Source organism: Palaemon carinicauda, chromosome 1 (assembly GCF_036898095.1).
Source record: "Palaemon carinicauda isolate YSFRI2023 chromosome 1, ASM3689809v2, whole genome shotgun sequence".
In the NCBI taxonomy this organism is placed as follows: domain Eukaryota; kingdom Metazoa; phylum Arthropoda; class Malacostraca; order Decapoda; family Palaemonidae; genus Palaemon; species Palaemon carinicauda.
This window is the reverse complement of record NC_090725.1, coordinates 249,570,532-249,576,343: the sequence shown is the minus strand read 5'-3', so window position 1 is coordinate 249,576,343 and position 5,812 is coordinate 249,570,532. Positions and strand designations below refer to the sequence as shown.

General features: G+C 30.8%; 1 protein-coding gene across 2 annotated transcripts in view; it reads left to right on the top strand.

Moving 5' to 3' along the window:
• The first annotated feature begins 482 nt into the window (after positions 1–482).
• The window catches only part of LOC137654987 (major facilitator superfamily domain-containing protein 6-like), a 40,525-nt gene continuing 35,195 nt past the window's right edge, over positions 483–5,812 (top strand). The window contains exon 1 of one of the 2 annotated variants that reach the window (XM_068388885.1): positions 483–569. The gene's annotated coding sequence lies outside the window, so the exon portion shown is untranslated. Of the gene's footprint in view, positions 619–5,812 lie in introns of both variants that reach the window. The other variant, XM_068388893.1, reaches the window with a different exon arrangement.

Below are 5,812 nucleotides of genomic sequence, written 5' to 3'. Positions count from 1 at the left end.
AAATTGGGAGTCAAGGCTTGCAATGGCAATAGTTCTATAAGGATATGGAAAACTGACGGATAGAAATCCTGTTTCGCTATATCATAACACAGACAGGGTAGCAGCGGCAGCAGCAAAAAAAAAAAAAAAAAAAAAAAAAAAGGGGGGGGGAGGGGAATTAATAAAGATAAGTTGCGGAAAATTATAACATTGATTGTAATATTTCTCAAAGAAATACAATAAAGCAAACGCCGAAAAGCTTTAAAATATTTCTCAGATAGTTTGAGAAAAAAAAAATACTTGAATTACATTGAATCTTCGAAAACTAATCAAATATTCTCAGACCTTTATCTTTGCTCTCCCCGACACTAACGCGCTTTCTCTCTCTCTCTCTCTCTCTCTCTCTCTCTCTCTCTCTCTCTCTCTCTCTCTCTCTCTCTCTCTCCCCTAAGAGGGGAGGGATTTAGAGGCTTCACCAGTCACAAGCGTCTGTCTCTTGTCCATTCGAGACCAGAGCGGACTAGGCGAAGGACGCATTACATCCAGGGATCTGCGGCATCCTGGACAACGCTTGTGATATTTAGTCAATGGTGGAGTGTCAAACTGCTGTTTATCTTACGAAAGTATTAAGTCTCTGTGGTTAGTGTAAAGAGACAATCACTACGTCAATCAAAATAAACTGTAACACACACGAAAGTGGAATTCGATTCGCCCGACGCTAAAATGATTCACGCTTGTGTTGTGCAGAAAATGAGATTGATGGAAATAGCCAACGGAAGTGAATCGTATTGTGATTGGAATTGCATAAGAATATACGGGAAGGAAAGGGAGAAATAGACATTTCTGTTTGAGGGGTCGATACAGAAGCGAATATAGATTTGTTTCACGTAAATCTTTAACAGTATCTCAACAACCAATGCAACAATATACGAAGTAATAAGTATGTTAAAAAACCTTCAATGACAATAAGAATAAAAACAAAAATAGCATCTGTATTAGGAATATGAAAAGTTTATGAATCTTCATCACTACCAATAAAAAAACAAACTTTCCAAAATCACTGACGATAAAGCAATATCAATTTATCTGAATTACAGAACAGATTTTTAAATTTATGTCATCAGTATCAACTTTTGGTAAAAATATAATTCAGAGCAGTAATTTTTACAAATTACAAATAAAAAGATAGTAAAGATGAAGCACACAATCCTTTAGAATTTCGTTTCATAAAAGAAACCATCTCAATCTTTTTTTTCTAAAAAAAAATACTTTTGATTTTACCCACGGATAACTAATACAAGTGAATGTGATGATTACTAATGGAATGTGCACTAAATCTCTCGCAGGTTCCTTGAAATTCTTTAGCAATTGTGATCGCGGCTAAGGCTATAATTGCAGTGTGTGTAAGTGAAACTGCTTGACTTGACGACCACTCCTTCAAACTATTTTCAATGACTGGTTTTTCAAGTGTCAAATAAGACTGTGAACAACATTCTATATCAGAAAGAAATGCATATTCTGGCTACACAAGAATACATTCATATCTATTCTAATTTCCTTGTGGAATTATATAGACGCGACACGAAATATCTATCTATACATAAATAAATATACAGTATATATATATATATATATATATATATATATATATATATATATATATAGATAGATAGATAGATAGATAGATAAATATAGTTAGAAATTGCGGGTCATGTCCATATAGGCTTATACACATACATACACATATATATGTTTACACAAATATAAGAATATCTATATCTATATCTATATATATATATATATATATGAGATGCATATATATAAATATATATATATATATATATATATATATATATATATATATATCATATATATACTGTATATAGTGTACATATTCCTAGCATATATCCATCGTATTCTTTGTCTGCAGTTCTTCATAAGAAAATCTCTAAATAATTCTTGTAGTTTAATACCCATAACTAGGCAATTAGGCCCTGGCATAAAACAATGCAAGAGTATTTACTCGAGTTTATATATATAAAACAGATACACAAATACACACACACACACACACATACACACACACACACATATATATATATATATATATATATATATATATATATATATATATATATATATATATATATATACATATATATAGATAGATAAATTATATTTTTTCATTACCAACTTTCCCTTTACTATGCAGCCTTTAATGCCTTTTAATTAGTAGCTTAAAATGCCAATAAAAGTTTCGTTCAAGATATATAAAAGCTTACTATAGAAAAGAGCATATTCGATACATAAAATTTATTCATATCAATCGACATATGTTAACAGCTACGCATATGAAACCACAGAATAAATATAAAAAAATGCTAATCAACACAGTTTAAGCTTTGGATGAATTTATAATAAGTTGAATCTTGTTATGATGCAGATAAGAAATATATACATATTAGGTTAAAAAATTGAGTTAAATTGCCTATGCCGTATTAAAGAAAACAAACAGTCATAGCAGAAATGACAATGACGTCAAACTATAGTCTTAACCAAATTAAGCCATAACATATGATTTGTAAAAAAACAAAAGTGGTTTAACAAATAGACAGTCATAAGAATCAAAATCCAAGTCATATCTAAAAACAAAATTAATTGACACTACAATATCATTTTTATTTGCACAACGCGCATCCAATTACAAAGTTATCAAATCCGGCCAAGATCCGACTTGCATCGCTGCAACATTTAAATGCCTTGATGAACATCACTGAATGTATGGTTCCCGGAACTGCATTAAAAACATTCATGTATGCACGTACGAAAGGTGAAAACATTAAAAAATACGGACGCAGTACATATGCACGTGAAACAACCACATACAGATTTATGTACAGCATATGTACATGTAACAAGCAAATACAGTACTGAGTTTTAATATTCCTGAGAAGCAAGCACATGCAGAATCCCAAGCTTGCGTGATGGTGTGAGGCAGGCACAAAAACAACAACAACAACAATACACCAAGGAGTTCACATGGCCTCGAGTCAGGTGACCTCTAACAAACCAGAATGGAAATATGGTAGCCTTTGTTTCTCATCACGAAACCTGATATACTGCTCATTGAAATACTGAGGATTACCTCAAACACTGATTATTATTCATTGTCAAAGCGTTTTATTAATGAGTGATTTGTGATATTTAGATTAACATCAGTATTTAGTCGTATATTTACGAATCTATTATTTCAACACATTCCTAATGGCAACAGATAAAGAGCAAGTGAAGGTGAGAGTATTCCCTTAAGGATTTGCAGAGCAATTTGCCTCGTTCTCTTCTTATACAGTATTCCTATAAGATTTCTTCTTTTAACTAAACTACTGTAGTTTTCATACGCAAAATAGAGCAGCCTTGACCAACCACCGTCGGCTACAATCACTCCAAACCTCTCATTCCGGATTACACATATCTAAATTAAATCTTACTTCACACTGTTCGACTTTCCTTTACTTTTTATGAGCGAATAGTTGCATGGTGCCCCGCCTTTTTTTCCATTGCAAACCATTGCATGTACTGACCAGTTTCGCAGGGTTCAGTAAAAAAAAAAAAAAAATGGCATAATTCCTTCTTCATGAGACTCTTAAGGACTTGAAAAGATTATTTCTCGTTTTCGGTCACTTCGGGTGCGGAATTTAGCAATACGCTTTCAAGTAGTGCAATTACCTAAATACGTCCGTAATAAGAGATGGCTATGCATAATTGTGCGCACTCATGACCCACACATTGTGGATACTTCACATAAAACGATCACACACACACACACTATATATATATATATATATATATATATATATATATATATATATATATATAAATATATATATATATATATATAATATATATATATATATATATATATAAATATATATATATATAATATATATATATAAATATATATATATATATAATATATATATATATATATATATATATAATATTAAACTGCTTTCAATAACAAATTCACTCATCTTTGAAAAAAAAAAAAAACAGAAATTTAATATATGAAGAATGCTTCTACTGTAGTACCTGAATTGATACAAAATTGAACAGCCACTCTACTAATTAAGCAATGGAAGGTCAATACTGTCCAGTATTGTTTCATTTCAGAGGCATGAGGGGGGGGGGGTTAGTCAAAAGAACTTTGATTAATGCAAAACAACGGAGAATTTGGCGTAAGACAGCAATACCTCCCTTGAAATGTTGAGAAACACCATCGATAAGACTGTTCAAAGAATGTGGTTTAAATTTTAATACGGAGAGAATAGAGAGACCCTCTTTTTCCTGGCTACTTTAACAGCGTGACATCTGAGTATAATATGGATGCTTACTATTTCACTACCGAGATCAAGTTTCTGAAGGACGACTAAGTAGGCTACATAGTTAGGAAATACAAAACCAATACGAACTTCTTTTTACCTGGTAGAGATCTTGCTGTCGAGAAATTGTAACGCTTTCTCTCTTGATTGCTACTGCAATAACCAGTAGCTCTGTATGTAATGTATAACTTACAGCTAATCCTAGATTCATTAGCAATGGTCAACAATTATTCTTTTTCTATTTTCGGAATCGGAGAATCTACCGGAAAATGATTATTTCAGACACCTTGCTAGGGCAGGATTTTCGAAATTTTGAACCAAATCTTAAAAACCTAATATAAAAAGATTATAGCGTCTTGATGAAATGAATACTTATAATAATTTTACAAGCAATGCCTAATGTATTATACACAGTATGCAACCTGTCCGGCAGTTTTCGCGGTGGACTTTCAACCAATGACGACAAAAGTACAAAAAAGAAAAAAACTATAACATATAATTCCTCATTTTTCAAATATACAATCACTGAAATATAAGCAAATAAATATCCAGGTTTTAAAATAAAACAGAATAACCACCAGATAATTAGTTCCATACCTAATAAAAAAACAATATATATATATATATATATATATATACATATATATATGTATATATATACATATATATATATATATATATATATATATATATATCCTCAACATGTTTGAAAATACTAGAATCACATCGCGATGAAGTCGCTGGCTCGCTGTCATTAATGAATTCACTGAAAAACCCAAAAATAAATGAATAAACAAGCAAGGTATATGCCTCAACAATATTCCCACAATCTGAAACATAATTCATTAACTCTTGAAATCACACCAATCTCTTGAATATTGATTTTCTACACCCGGGAAGTGACAATTATGAAAATTAAAATCCATGTCATTATATATGCACACATACATACGTGTACACATATTTATTGATTTATCTATTTATGACTTACACCCGTGATTTCAATTTATTCAAATAAACCCCAAATAACTTTTGACTGCCTTTGGATTAGAGGTCCAAGAGGAAATTCTTTTTAGATAAGTACTTCTGCCCGGTCAAAGATTCGAACGTAAGTGTAGACTAGAAATAAAGGTAAAACATTCAATCATTAAAATAACCCAGAGGCAAAGTGAATTTAATATCAAAAGGTATCTGTTGCTTATGTGAATTTATCAATATGACTATATATATGTGTGTGTATATATATATATATATATATATATATATATATATATATATATATATATATATATATATATATATATATATATATATATTATATGCTGAACCACTAGCGGCATCAACTATTTTAAGGCAACAAATTTTTAGTTTTCATTATCTTTCCTAGTCTTCAAGGATAGAATTTTGAAGAAAAAGACTGAATGTGTTAATGTGCTACAGCATTTTATTCATTC